We start from the raw sequence: 16,591 nt of genomic DNA on the forward strand, positions 1-16,591 counted from the left end.
GCAACCACATGGTGGCTCACAACCATCTGTAATGGGGTCTGGTGCCCTCTTCTGGCCTGCAGGCATACACACAGACAGAATATTGTATACATAATAAATTAATAAATATTAAAAAATGATGTTTTTTTAAAAAAATCTTATTTTACATAGCAATTCCAGCTCCCTCTCCCTCTTGTCCTCCCCCTCCCTTCTCCCACTCCATCCCCATCCTCTCCTCAGAGAGAGTGAGGCCTCCCATGGGGAGTCAACATAGTGTCTGTCACTTCACTTGCAGCAGGACCAAGATCCTCCCCCCTGTATCTAGGATGGACCTATAGAAAATGGGCTCCCAAGAGCCAGTTCATGCACTAGGGATAAATACTGATTCCACTGCTAGTGACCCCACAAACTGCCCATGCCACACAACTGTGACCCACATTCAGAGGACCTAATTTGGTCTTATGTTGCTTCCCCAGTGGTCAGTCCGGTGTCAATGACTCCTTTCTGATCACAGCATGTGCTGGCAAGGAGCTGAGGGATGCAACATTAGAGGAGACAAGACAGGACACAGTATGACTCAACAGAACAGTGGGGATGGACGGATGGACAGTAGTGGTGCATAAGTAAGGTAATTTCACAGATGATGGACGCTATAAGAAAAATTAAGATGGATTTAAGGGTAATGGAGAAGAGGGGCCTGAGTGACTGGTTTAGGAAACTTGTAGATTAAAATTTGAGACCAGGTTTCCTCTCTGCCTCTCTGACAACGAAGACTCATGACTAGATGACCCTAAGTTACAATCACTGACGTTTGTGAGGATGACATTAATATGTGAGGATGAGCAACTGTATCAGAAAGATAACTGTCTTCTTCTTCATTAATATCTGTATAGGTTGGGGGGGTGGTGGGGGAGCAGTCAGAGCACACGCAAGGTGACAATGACGACTACACAGTAAGCAACGTGACTGGGCAACAGAAAGTAAACCAGACAGGGGACGGCACAGGGTGTGTGCTGGAACTCGGGGACAGTGTGTTTCAGACAGATAAGGAAGGGCCAGACTTTTAAAAGCCAGCGTGGGGCCTTGAATCAAAATTTAGAATCCCAGTAATGGCATGAGAGAAGAAAATGATGATGAGAAATTTTGAGTGGCTGCCTGTGAATAGATGGGATAGAGGCAGACACTCATGAGGCCAGGGAACCTCCCAGAGTCCAGACAGTCCTGTGCTGGATAACACTGCAAACCACAAAGAGATGCACCACTCACAGCATCCCCAGAAGACCATAGCAGGGCTGGAAAATCCCTATCAACTAATGGCATAGTGACCCTAATGTTGTAGCACAATGCACTGCTCATGTGCACGTGGTGAGGCTGGTCCAAGTGAACCTACTACATTGCAGGTATTCTTCTTTGCCAGCCACACAGAAGAATAACATATACAGTTATAACACTTGACAAGCTAATAAATGACCACAGAACTGGTTTGTGCCTTTCCCATACTCCTGCTTGTTGTAAAACAATATGTTGTGTTAAGCCACACACCTGTTTTCTGCCTCCCTTCATTGCATCACTAGAGCACATTGAGTGAATGACCTCTACCCTCTAGGTCTGCATGACTACATTTGGCATTGTCTAAATTGTAATGGAATGGCCTAACAAGTTTTTCAGAACAAATTCCCATCTGCACAGGCCCTGGGAATCTTCCATCTAAGAAAACAGGAACTGAAACTAGGGATGCAGTTCAACTGGTGAGTACTTATCCCACGTGTGCGGATCCTCTAGCTCCATCCCCAATTCTGCAAAAACCTGGTCATGTTGGTCCATGCCTGTAATCCCAGCATTTAGAAAGTAAAAGCAGGAGATATTTTCTTTAAAAAAAAAAGTCAGGAACAAAGAACTGACATTACATCTGAGAAACACTGCAATGAAAGAACCCACGGTTGAGCCCCCAAGGACTAAGATCTGGTATATGGACCCACAGCTCTCAGATGGAGATAGCAGCCTTGTTTTTGCCCAGTGCTTGTGGAGGACTGGGCTGTTCTGGTCCGTTGTACTTGAACAGATTGTGAATATGATCCCTCCAACTTTTTGGTTTTGGACTCAGTGGAGAGTTTCTCTGAAGGACTTAGTTGAGTAAGTGGGAGGGCTGTGCGTAGGATTGAAGCTTCCGGGGTGGGAGCAGGGAGCTCCTGCACAGATGGGGATTTGCAGAGCACAGATCATAATCAACTTCAGCATTTAGAAAATTTTCTTTCTCACTAAAATTGTTCTACCCTTTGAGAAATAACTAAGAACTCATCCCATATGCCTCAAATATCACTAATTCTTCAGTAGTTTCCAAAGATATTTAAACTACCATTGCTCTTGAATCCTACAATTAACATCTTATTTACCATCACATATATATAATATGCACATATACATGCAATATACACATATACGTACATATTTAATAGAGTCTGCTTTCAGAGCATAGAGATTTGCCGACTATCCATTTGAGATTCAGATAAAAACAGGGAAAGATAAAGAAAGATGAAATTTATATTAGAATGTAAGAATGTTACTCTACCTGTCTTAGAGTTGGGCTCAGTTTCCCCAGTCATTGGTATCAGACATTCTTAGATTCTAACTGCACTGCTAGGTCATGTATCATACAAGTCAAGTAGAGGGACTTGTGAAGAATGACAAATATTGACCCAGATCCTGCTAATATACCAAAGCGATGCAGAAAGCAAGAGCTGGGATTCCTCGGGAAAGGACCTCAGTGTTTATTCATTCTCTCCCTCCCCCACTTTCCCCACACTGTGGTGCTAGGCTCACTTCCTGGCTTCCCCACATTTATGCCCACTCATCCACCTTTCAACTTCCCACTCCACCTTCCATTGTCTTCAGTGCTCTCTGGTTCCAGGTAGAAAGTGCTAGAAATGAATACCTCCTCATACCTGAACCAGGGGAGCTGCCCAATCAACAATGGCTAGGAGCTGGTACCTGAGATGTCTCAAGTCACTTGCTCTTTGGGGTCAATAAATTCAAGTCATGTGTTTTTAACTTTATGTGTTTCGCGGCAGGATAGCAATCTAGACTCCCTAAAACTGACTTTATAACTTTTTTTTGTTATTTTGTAATAGGGTCTTGCTATCACCCAGATTAGCCTTAATCTTGAAGTGGTGGTCCTGCTTCAACTTCCCGAATGCCATGATTACAAGTGTGCACTCTGATACCTGGTCATCCTCATAATAATGTATTTTAGGTTTATAGGCATTCCCTTCCCCTTCTTATTTCATGGTTTCTCTCCCCTATCACTGTACTTGTGATCTCCTATCAGATTAAATGCTTGTATTTAATCCTTGTCTGTGGAAACCAAATGGAGGAGGCCTAAGGGGAAATCTTTCTCTAGCTCCTGGAATGCAAGGCATGCAGAAAATACTACCTAAAATCATCTAACGGTAACCTCACCAGAGAGATTTTCATCGCAGCAAAACTCAGGGCACCATCCAACCTGGTTATGGTGTATTATCATCTGTGTAGAGTTGAGTTGGATTGACCATTGATTGTCTTGCTTACATCTTTTGTATGAATGTACATGGCTGGTCGTATCCTGTCAATTCCCTTTCTCCCGCCGTAGTTCCCAGTTTGGTGTTGGGGTAAGCTAGTTTTATTGGTTAAGAAGCTGGTATCTCTCTTTCTAACCTCTGAAAGCCTTTGGTAGACACTGCTTCTACCTGGAGTTTCCTAAGAGAGACCTCTCAATAGAAGTTATTGTCTATACAAAGTATACAATGAAATCCGGGCATAGTAGTACACACCTGTAATCCCAGGAAGCTGAGGCGGGAGGATCACATGTTTGAAACCAGACCAGGTAATAGAGAAAGATATTGCCCCCTGAAATATATATATAAATAAAAATTTAATACATAATATGATAGTTTGATATATACAGCGAAACGAGTGCTAGAGTCAAGCTAATTACTGCACACAAAGCCACACCAAGCACGTTTCCAATATGTAATACAATGCTCACGGCAGCCCTCACACTGCCCATTAGATCTGTTGACTCACGTCACTGGCATCGCTGTGACTTGGCACCTCTGACCTCCAGCTCCACATCTCATAAGAAAATGTTTTTGATCACTGATTCCATTTCTTTAAAGCTTCTAGGATCATCTCGATTTTTTAAAGCTTTTTTTAGTCAGATTTTTCAAAATACTATCTTATTAATTGCCATCTTTTCCCCCCACTTTTAAAAATTGAAGTCTCATTTACATAGCAAAAACCTCACCCTTTTGAAGTGTACAATTTAGCAGTTTTCAGTATATTCATAAGGTTGTTCATCCATGATCGCTATATAATTTTAGAACATTTTCATCAGTCTCTAAAGGAAAGAAGCACCCATTAGCAGTCAGTCCCTCTTCTCCTCCTGTCTCCAAACGGTGGCAGTCATTCATCTGGTCACTACTGCAGGCATTTCATATAAATTGATCTGTGTCACATGTGGCCTTTCGTGCCTGACTTAGCACAATGTTTTCAAAGTTCACCGATGTAGCACGTGCCAGCATTTCTTTCCTCACTATGTCTGAATAGCTCATTTATTATTTATCTGCTCATTGGTGGATTGGCTCTAGTTTTGAGATGTTTTGTGTGAACATGTTAGGAATAAGGCATGAGTAGCAGAACTAGGAGAAAGGGGCCTCAAAGGACAACCAAAAGGCTTTGTTCCTGTTTGTGTAGCCTGGCACGCTGTTGTAAAATCTTTGCTCCATCTTTTCTCATGATCAAACCCCAATTAAAAAATAAAAGGAAAACAAAGGACCTTAACGCTGGGGTGGCAGGTTGACTTAATCAACTGAGAAGTGAGATCAGCCATGGGAGCCAAAACATCAATACAAAGTCACCAAGAGAATTCCAGCTGGATGTTGGAAGCTCTGCCTCCTGAAGGCCCTTGTATGGTTAAAAGTCCTGAAACTGTAGATGGGTTATTCCTGCTATACCAAAAGCTAAGGGACCAGAGCATCTTCTCGCACATATTTACAAAGTATGGGCTTTTCTAGAGGCTCTTAGGAAGATCCACCATGACTTGGAAAGAAAAAATAAAGTTAATAAAGTTGTCTTAGGGTTGCTATTGCTGTGATGAAACAACCTGACCAAAGCAAGTTAGGGAGGAAAGGATTTATTTGGCTTATACTTCAACAATGCTATTCATCCTTGAAAGAAGTCGGGACAGGAACTCACCCAGAGCAGGACAATGCAGGCAGGACCTAAAGCAGAGGCCATTGAGGGGAGCTGTCTACTGGCTTGCTCCTCACGGCTTGCTTAACCCACTTTCTTATAGAACCCAGGGCCACCAACCCAGGGTTAGCACCACCCATAATGGGTTGGACCCTCCCCCCGTCAATCATTAATTAAGAAAATGTCTTATAACTGAATCTTATGGAGAAATTTTCTCACTTGAGGCTCCCTCCTCTCTGATGACACTAGCTTGTGTCAAGTTGACATTAAACTAACGAGCATAAAGGCTACTTTACCAGTTCATGAATATGCCATTGACCTCACAAAAACCTCTTTAAATTCTACATCACAGAATCTACGAGTACTTTCTACCTGCATTTTCCCTCAGGGATCCATTGATACATAGTCAAGGCCTCTTGAAGGATTCACAATTCACTGAACTCCCTTTTATTAAAAAGGTTTTGTTTCTTTTGGGCACTTTCTGTTGTTTTTAGTCTCTGAGTTCACTAATCTTTTTTCTACAATGCTCAATCTGTGTTATTCCATCTACTATGCTTTAATCTGGCACACACTACTTTTCACATCCAGTTCAACTTGTTTTTTAAAGTATCTTTGTAAAATCTCAACTGGCCCTAAAATATATATGGTATAGGAGCTGGAGAGATGGATCAATCAGTTAAGAGTGCTTGCTGCTCATGCAGAAAACTGGGGTTTGATTCCTAGCACCCAAACTGAGAGGCTACAACTACCTGTAACTCCAGTTCCAGGAAATTCGATGCCCACCTGTGGCCTCTCAGGTATCCACAAGCATGTGCACGTGCATGCGTGCACACACACACATACACACACACACACACACACCTTTCTTAAAAATTAAATAGGTTAGATAAATTTATATTTATATTAGCTGCTTTAATATCATTGCTAATTTTATTCTTTCAGTCAATCATCAGTTTCAAGTTATAGATCCTTTTGGTTCTTATTCTGTATCCTCTTTTCTTTTTATGCCTGATAATTTTAAATTAGACAGCTGATACTGTGAATTTTTACCTTGTTACATGCTAAGTAGTTTTTTCTGCTGTAAATATTTTGAGTTTTTCTTTGTTATGAAGGAACGTTTGACCTTCCTGCTCTTGCTTTACATTTATTCAGTGGGATTAGAGCAATATTTAGTCAACCACTAATGATGCCCCGTTAATGAAGCAGACCTTCCTGAGTTCTCTATCCAGTTATTTCTGGCTCAGGTTTCTGTTCTGACTTGAGGGAAAACAGGTGCTACATAGTCTCAGTCCTGTGTGAGAGCCATATCCGGTTCTTTTGTTTTTCTCCCGTCTCAGATTGTTTCTGCAGATGTGTGGGCTGGTCAGTGTTCTGCTGATGATCCAAGTATGTTCTAGAAAGCTCCAGAGCCCTGTTTCAATGTTTCCCTCTCAGTACTGTTCCTGCCCTGCAAACTGGAACCACCTTTGTCTCCCCAGACTTTGAACTCTGTTTCTTCCACTTAGGGCATCATTGACCTCAACTCCTTCACAAGCAATCTGGAAACTCTTGAGATGCTAAGTCAGGACAACTGCGTGTCCCACCTCCTTCATTTCCCATCTGGCATAGATGACCATTCCTTGTCCATGGACAAGAAAACAGCTGTTTCAAACACTTTATTTTTTTGGTTGTTGATTTCTGATGTCTATAATCGGTCCATGCTATTATTATTATATCTTGTTTGGAAGCAAAGTTCTACTCTTTTGTTTTTTTAAAAAAAATGTGTGTATGTGTGTGTTCCTGTGTAGGCGTATAGGTATGTGTGGGTACACATGTATGTGTATTCATATGTACATGTGTTTGAGTACATGTGGAGGTCAGGATACAACCTCAGGCATCATCCTCAGGAACCTCATCTATCTCACCATGAGACAGGGTCTGTCATTGACCTACAACTCACTATATAGTCTAGACTGACTATTTGGCCATTGAGCCCTGAGACCCTCTTGTCTCTGGCCTTTTAGTGCTAGTATTGCAAGGTCAAGCCCTGTGCCAAAGAGTTCTAGGGATTGAACCAGCTCCTCATCGTTGCAAAGCAACTTACTTCACTGACTGAGCTTTCTGTCTTCTCAACCAGGTTTTAATCTTTCTATAGTCTCTGTTTTGTTTTTTTTTTTAAGTGTGGTTTGTTGTTGTTGTTGTTTTGGTTGCTTTGTTTCATTCGTCTTTTTTTTTTTTTTTTTTTTTTTTGAGATGGGGTTTCTCAGTGTAGCCCTGGCTGTCTTGGAACTCACTCTGTAGACCAGACCAGCCTCAAACTTACAGAAATCTGATTGCCTCTGCCTCCTGAGTGCTGGGATTAAAGGTGTGCATCACTACTGAAACAAGGTCCAAGAATGGAGCCATTTGAGGGGTCTTCTGAGTGCATGTGAGAGAACTCCAAGCAAACAAGACAAGAGTCTTGTGACCTCAGTTTCCTTGAAAACAGTGGACTGTTCTTGGACTATGCCTTTGTGTCCCTCCCTGGTGTGATGATTAAGAGTAAGTTTACTTCAGATTATTCATTACAACAGGCCATTGTTATTTGTCTGTATACCTGGTATGGGAGAATGGTCTATATTCTGTCAATCGTGTTTTAAATAAACGCTGATTGGACAGGCAGGAAGTATAGGTGGGGAAACCAGACAAAAAGTAGAAATGATGTAATGAGAACAGGAGAATTCTGGGAAGGAGGAAGTTGATTCTTCCCACTCCTGCCCAGACCACCGAAGTAGCAGGATGTGATCTGCCTCACTGAAAAAAGGTACTGAGCCACGTGGCTAAAATAGATCAGAAAAGTGGGTTAATCAAGATGTGAGAGTTAGCCAGTAAGAAGCTAGAGCTAATGGGCCAATCAGCTTATAATTTATGGAGACCTATGTGTGATTTTCTTTGGAGCTAAACAGCTGGGGGTACCGGGGGGGACAGACAACCACAACAACAAATAGGACCCTTCATGTTACAGAAAAACAGTTGTGGGGAACTGGGCTGGACAAAAACAACAACAAACAAGCAGGCCTCCCTTCATGTTACATATACCTCCACAGAAGAACATGTTTTTGCCATGTGTAGCTGGTCCTTGTGATTGGACACTTTACTCATGTGATTCTTCTTAATTGTCAGAGTATAAATTATCTGGTGGGTGGGCAAATCCAGTGCACCATGGAGCAGGGGCCATTCTAACCCCCCAGTCCCCAACTAGACTCCAGAGAAACCCCCTCCACTCTGCACCATGCAGCCGAACCACCAGGAGCTCATCAGGCATCATAGGCACAGGGTGGCTGGGCACTATAATGATCTCTTGTGATGAGGAAGTGTAGCCCAGCAGGACACCAGGGCCACCCAAGTGGCACAAGGAGATCCACACAGAGGCTTGGGGCTATCCACTTCAGGCTCCATGAAGAGCCTGTAGTACCTTGTAGTACCAGCCAGGTGGACACATTTTGTTTGAGCAGAGGTATAATATGGCAGTTCATGGAAGAGAGAGAGAGAGAGAATGGTTCAGGTCCTGTGAACAGAGGCATATCTGAAGAGACGAGAGAGGAAGGGAAGCAGGCTGAGATGGTGAGGGAGCTGAACCCTTGACCAGCAGCAACACGGGAAAGCTTGCCCTACCCTTTGTCTGGGCCGCACAGCAAAGATCACCCTGTTGATGATGGCACAGGCGGGCCAATCCTGAGAATGTGCCCCTGGGAGACCTAGCCCACCTCTCATCTCCCACATGGTGGCATGAGCAGGAAAGAGATGCCCCCTCTGCCCCTGTCCATCAACATCTAAGGCAGGTGGGAGAGTTGATTCTGAGGTAACAAGAGTGAGAGATCTGTTCCTGCCCCCCACAATGTTTAACACTTGGGAGAGCAGGTCCTGCACTTCCGCAGGGCAGCACAATAGAGCCAACTGGGCTAGCTCAGATGGGGTAAGCTGAGCCAACTGGGCTAGCTCAGGTGTGGGTGAGCTATCCCCGACGTTGCAAGCATAGGACTGCTCTCCCCATTACCCATATGCCTTATAGCAGGATGGGAGGGACAGAGTTACCCTTCTCCCCCTGCCCACCAACATCTGTGGGAGGTGGGAGAGCTGGCCTTGTGGGTCATAAGGATGAGAGAGTCAACCCTGTTAGTGCAGGTGTAGGTGAGCCAGTCCCAAAGCAGTAAGAATGGGAGAGCTGTCACCATCTGGTGGGCCATCCGTACAGTTGCGCAGGCCCAAACTCAAGGATATGACTTGGCCTACCCCCATCATCAGCTATGATCTGCTGGAACACGGAAAGAGACCTGACTTGTAGACACAAAGTTTGTGGACTCTCTACAACACAAGGCACCAACAAGATATCCAAGAGGAGCCCTAGAGAGGGCCCAGCATGGATAGGGTAGTAGAAACCAGAGGTACCAAACCAGACCAATTGTTCTTTGCAAAGATCACTTGCAAATCAAGGTATGTGGACAAAGAGGTCTCATGGTGCGCCTCACTGTGTCACATTGCAGCTTCAGTGATGAGACTTTAAAGTTTTTCTCTTTTTTAAATTTTATTTTTCTCCTTTTATTCCCCTTAAATTTTATTTTATTGGGGGGGGGAGGAGGTAAGGCAGAGGGCAGATATGAAGGGATGAAGAAATAAAAAGGGATCAAGATACATGATGTAAAAGATACATGGAATAAATTAATTAGTTAAAAATAAATTATCTTAAATTATCTGTTGCTCTGAGTAAAACTGGCTATTGAATGAGACTTTAGTCTGCCTCATTTTGAGGCTCCATTCTTCCAGGTCCCTCCATGGGTAAATATATATTTGGGTCATTTAGATCTAACTTTAAATTCCCTTTGTTTTAGTTGGAAGCATTTGTCCATTTTTATTAAACAATAACTTTTATACATAGATTTATATATACTGTATCAACTCTATTTTTTTTATTTATTTATTTTGCAGAATTCGGTTTGAACCCAGGGCCTCCTGCATTCTATGCAAGCATCTTACTTCTGGACTAAATTCCTAGTGCCTCTCCCTGTCCCATATTGATTTTTTTCTTTTTTCTTTTTGTTTTTTCTAGACAGGGTTTCTCTGTAACTTTGGAGCTTGTCCTGGACATAGCTCTTGTAGACCAGGCTGGCCTCGAACTCACAGAGATCTACCCACCTCTGCCTCCCTAGTGCTGGGATTAAAGGCGTGCGCCACCACCGCCCAGTGTCCCATGCTTAATTTTTCTCTTTCCACTTGTGCTTCCTTTTCAGTTGAACACTTTTTATTTCTTTCTCATGTCTCATGAACTGTGTCAGAACTTACTGGGATATCATACCTGGTAATAAAATACACTGAGCAAGAGTCAGAATTAGGAAGAGCTCAGAATTCAGGGGCCATATGCAATCACAACGGGCTGCCGAGAAGAGAAATTCAGAAATGAGAGGTATCCAACACAGCTACTAAGGAAATTTGAATTAATAATGGGGTATTCTTATACTAAAAAGAATAACTTCTTGTGATCACCCAAGATTCTGGTGGAGAGGTAAAATTGCAATTACTACTGTTGTTTTAATTATTTTTACATTTCTTATGGGGACAGTAAGCAGTAAGATTCCAGAGACGATGGGAGGTAGTATATAATAATTGAAGCTATCTGAACCTTGTTGTTTACCTAAATAAAAAAAATTAAGTCCTTGATATAATAGTAATATTAACAACAATAACAACAGAGTAGCTACCCATTTTTGAATACATAATAATGCCCAGTGTGGTTTTATCAGGTTTTCATATTTAATCCCCAAACAGTATTTTTTTGACATGGTGTATGCCACTATACACTACTTTGTATTCCCACAGTCTCAGTTTGTTACTAATCTAGCTGGTATTGAAGTGTTCAGACTTGCAGACTCCAGTCAGATTCATACAGATGCTCTCCAGCAAGACCTGACCTTAACTCCTCCCTCTTATTCAATGACCTTGAGCTTCTTTGTTGGAGCCACTATAAGAGAATAGTTCTATAAAGTTCCCACATATGTCATTTGGATAGGAATACTCCAGGCTTGGAAAAATCATCACGCACAGGTTCTCTGACCTGCAGAGAGATTCAGTGATCGGGAGGATGAGGTACAAGCTCGTCGCTGTCCTTGCCTCCTAGTTCTGATCAAGATCACAAAGTAATCGTACATTAGAAGGAACTGCAGAGATGAATGTTACCATTAAAGGTTTAAATGATGGGGGGGGGGGTTGTGGTCCCCATAATGATTTCCTTCCGTTCATCAGTCTGGCCGTTGTAAACAATAGCAACTGCAACAAGAGAGCATGCTGCACGACAGTCATAAATTTGCCCAGGTGGCAGCCCTGAGAGCAGCTGCCTTGCCAGCTGTCCTGTCTTGATGGAAGTTGATCATCACAGATGCTGGTTCTTTGTATGGGGCTATTGATCTGGCAAATGTCTTCTTCCCCTTCCATATAGGTGCGGGGATGATGAGAATTAGTCTGATTTGACATGAGACAGACAGGAGATGCCTTCATTGCCTTGCCCTAGGGGTATATTAACTCCCCGCTCCCCAACTCAATACAATGTGCAGGGCCTTGGTCATGTGTCTATCCCTGCAGAACGTTAACATTGTCATTCTGATGAGATTGGGTGAAGATGGGTTTGCCAATGTCCTGACTGTTTTGTTTTGTTAGTGGTTTTGTTTGTTTCATCAACTTGACACAAGCTTATGACATATGGGAAGAGAACTATCTAGGAAGACAAAATGCTTCCATCAGATTGGCATGTAAGCAAGTCTTTGGGGCTTTTCCTTGATTAACAACCAAGGTGAGAGGGTCTGAGCTACTGGAGTAGTGCTGTACAGGGCAGGCGGTCGGGAGTTATATGAGAAATCCATAGGTTCAAACTAATAAGTAGCACCCCTCCATGGCTTCTGTGTCATTCAGTTCCTGCCTCCAGGTTCCCATCTTGAGTTCCTGTCCTGATTTCCTTCCATAGCGGACCTCAGGTTGCTTTTGATCATGGTCTTTATCAGAGCAGAAAAAAAAAAAAAAACTGAAGTGGGCAGTCAGTATCCCAATCTTTACACAGTGTACAAATATCCCACAATAGACAAGCCCTGACCTCAGGATTAGAATAGATTTCTGGAGCAAGACCATGACCTGTACAGCAGAGAATTATGGTCCTTTCTGACAAATACTACCTGGGACATTCCTCAACCACAGTTCTAACACCTGGAGCACAAAGTGACTGTGAGATCCCAAATGACCATTCTGAACTCACTGCCACCAGAACCATCCAATCCTAATGCCAGGTCACAGCATCAGGCCTCTGTTTTAGAGAGCATAGGGCCATGTTAGAGCAGCTGCAGCATGCACGAATAAGATTTGTGATCCATTGACCCTGCCCCAAAGTCACATACTCCAGCTGTATCGTCCTCTCTCCTCTATCCACAGCTTGTCTGTATGGGCAAAGCACACTGTATGCTTGTGTTTGTCCAAAATAGATCTTATAAAGGGCGATATTGAAAAGAAAAAAATTCCCTAGTTGATAAATCAGGGAGCTACAACCCACTTAATCCTCCTGTTTTAGTGGAAGGAAAGACGGCATCAGGTATGAGTTGACTGAGTCCTGACCACAGAGACTGTCTTGGAGGCTCATGAGCAGCTTGAAAGTGCTGAGCCTATCAGGTGTGAGAAAACACTGTCTGGTGGAGGAGCATGGGGATAGACGTGTAAAAGTGTGAACAAGTAGCTCATCTTCGACTCCCATACTGATGCCCGTTCAAGAACGTCCCTTGCACAGGAAGGGCTTAGCAGCCAGGCAGATGAGCAGAATGACCCAGGATGGAGATAAGCCTGCTTCATTTTCCTAAGCTTCTTTAGGGTGGCATAGCAAATTTATAAATGATTGCCATAGTAGGAGAGATGAGACTATTTGTAGGTCAATTTCTTCTCACCAAAGGTGAATGGCAATAGTGAATATCTAATTTGCCTACATCCAGGACTGACCATAAACCCTTGATAGGCACTTCCAGGCCGACACCAGATGGCAAGCTAATTATGTCATATTCTTCTACCCTAGAGCAGTGATTCTCAACCTTCCCAATGCTGTGAGTCTTTAATGTAACTCCTCATGTTGTGGTGACTCCCAACCATAATATTACTTCATACCTGTAATTTTTAGATCGCAATGTAAATATCTGATATGTGACCTTCAAAGGCATCATGACCCACAGGTTGAGAACCACTGCCCTAGAGGAAGCAGAAATTTGCCCTTAACAAAATGCATACTTACTTCAGAAACAAGTATGTCTTTCTGTCACACAGCACCTTTGACAGTCATTATTACTGGTCTGCTGGATGCCTGATCCCTTAGTATGGTACATGGTACAACATTATCTTCAAGGACTGGTCCATTTTAATGACAAAGAGATGTGTTAATGGATATGACCATGAGCTACTCTGGCTTGACCATGTATGCCATTGTTCAGATTAATAACATGCCACTGGAGCGTGTCATCGCCAGTTAGTGTCCATCTCAGGGACAGTGATCTGGTTTGTGACAATTTGCTCCAAATTGAGTCCAACAAAGCATGCTGGGTACTGCCCAGCCGCTAGCACTCATGGTGGCGGGGCAGCCAAACAGCAGCCAATGGTTAGTCATTGAGAACTTGAAGTTATCAGTGCCACTTGGTCACTTTCGGGGCCTTCTGCTAAAGGACAAGGAACTAAACCGAATTATTACTCTACCAAGAGCAACTGACCCTCGCTACCACAGTGAGCCCCAACTACAGTGAGGAGGGAGGAGCCTGTCTGCAGCCCTCAGGATCTGGAGGGACAATTGCCTATGGAGGGACGCCTGCCTGGCAGGGCGGCTGATGCTGAGACCTTTAAGAAGGACTTGCTGTGTCACTGCCCACCGGGAAAGCAAGGAAGGCGAGTAGAAACTAAGGAATAAATGTTCCCCTTCCTCTCCCTCCCCAAACGGCAAAACTGGGATGCTCTTCTGACAGCTTTGAGGGGACCTGCAACTCTAAAGTATATTCCCATGTGGGCTCCCCCTCTGCCTACTTCACACACCCTGTTCTTTACTGTTGTTCTTCCCAATGGCGCTCAGCAATAAAACATTGTCTCGTGGGAAACCTAAGCCAGGACAAGGAGAACTGTTATTTCAGCTCTACAGATGGTGATTACTTACTTCCCATGGCTGCGCTTCTCACGGCCCCCGTCTGTCCAGTACCAGAGCCCAAGCTCGAAGTTAACGTTGCTATGTATTTTGTCCAGCGAGGAAGCCGCCAGCCATGTGTGACTACTGGAACCCGCAAACGCGACGAGTGTAATGAAGGAACTGAATTTTTCATTTTATTCAATTAACATTTACATAGCCATATGTGGCCGCTGGCCATCACATCGGACAGGGTAGTTCCAAGCCACAGATCAATTGCCTCCTGGACAAGATGTACTGATTACATATTTATAAAGTTTTCTGCAAGCAGGATAGCTAAAAATCAATAAAAAAGAACATTCCATGGTTATTACTGATACCTAACAGCAAAGAGAAAAATAAAACAAACTTTGCATCGTGGGCTAGAAATATTTTTGCAATGACAGCCTCAAATATGGAGCTAGACATTGTGCTAAGTGGTGGGAAGACAGCTATAAATGAGACAGATATGGCTCTCCCTCTGCTGGATGAAGTCAAGGCCAGACACATCTTCTTCATCACCAAGCTATGGTCTGTGAGGGGCACCATTTGTCTCTCTGCCTCCTTGCCCTTCAATCATCTCACTGTTGAGCTGTCTTATAAACCAGACTTCTTCTAAGGCACAGGAATTAAGACGTGGACCCTGAAGTCAATATGTAGCTGGGTTTGAATCAAATTCTATGTCTAAGGGCCTGCCCTATCTTAGACAGTTCCTTGCCCCTTGAAGCCTTGACTTCTTCTCTCTAAAATGGGCTCGAGGGGACCACATGAAGCCCTAGACTCCTGACCTAAGAAACCCTACCAAGCTGACCTTTAAAATATCTTGCCCTCATTTTCCATATTTTTTTCCACACAACAAACTATTGTATAGTGGAAGAAGCCAACAGCAGGAGGCCGTAATACGGTAGCCTCGAGATAATGTTTAGAAGTAATTTACAGAGGTAAAGCTGCAGTCCTGTTAGCCACATGGCTTTTCCAAAAGGGAGAGAAAATTACAGACCCATAATCCATAGTCCTGTCATATTTCACATGGAAATAGGCTTGTGTTACTAACCAGAGACACGCAAACACAAGATAATGGAAAGGAGGCAATATTATCCCTATGCTGTTTTTATGAATTTGGGGGTTTTCAAACTGTTTATTTTATATGTATGACATTATTAACAAATGCATTTTGGTATCTACTGAGCTTATCACTGTGATAACTTCTGGGGACAGGAAAATCAATGCAACATATTCCCTGTCCTTATATATCACAGGTAACATGTGACAGTTACTGGGTTGTCTAATGCGCCCGGATGTGAGACAGAAGCTGTAATAGGGAGGTGGGCCAATAAGAGCATCCTAGAGGATGGCCAAGGAGGCAGGGTGCTCTATATGATCTAAAGCAGGGCATGGATTTCATTAGCCGTCCCTACTCCCAGGCCCTTGTTTGAAGTCAGGGGAGATTTAGGTGCAGCCCAACTAAACCTAGATGCTTACAGCACTCAGGGATGTCCGAAGTTGGCAAAAGGACTATGTGTGTTATGAATTGTAATGTAAATATCTGATATGTAACCCCAAGGGGATCACGACCCACAAATCAGAACCACTGTTGGGGGTTTAGCTTGAGACTCTCCGGGGGCAGATATTAGAATCCCCTACCCAATTGGCTTCCCCTCTTATTTTATTTTATTTTAGTGTGTGTGTGTGTGTGTGTGTGTGTGTGTGTGTATACATGTACATGTGTCATAGTGATCATGAGGAGGTCAGGTGATGACCTGTATGAATCTGGTCTCACCTTCTACCATGTGGGTCCTAGAGATTAAATCATGAGGCTTAGTGGCACACACTCTTTACGGCTGAGCCATCTTGTTGGCCCTGGCTCTAGATTTTGGGTAGGGGATTCTAATATCAGATATTTACATTACAATTCATAACAGTATCCAGATTACAGTTTTGAATTAGTAACGAAATAATTTTATGGTTGGGAGTCAGGTCACCACAACATGAGGAACTGTATTAAAGGGTCACAGTATTAGGAAGGGTGAGAGCCACCCCTCTAGACGGTCTCTCTTTTCTGAAGGGGTGAGTGGCTCTTGAACATCCATTTGAGCTTCTCTATGGCACTGTTAAGTCTTCCTTGGACCAGGGTGATGCAATCTTCCTAAGAGTAATTCAGCATCACTGAGGGGTCTCAGGTATGCTTATGGGCTTAAAGCCTCCTTC

Source organism: Alexandromys fortis, unplaced genomic scaffold (assembly GCF_014885135.2).
Source record: "Alexandromys fortis isolate MF-2015 unplaced genomic scaffold, M_Fortis_MF-2015_v1.1 scaffold_57, whole genome shotgun sequence".
Lineage (NCBI taxonomy): Eukaryota > Metazoa > Chordata > Mammalia > Rodentia > Cricetidae > Alexandromys > Alexandromys fortis.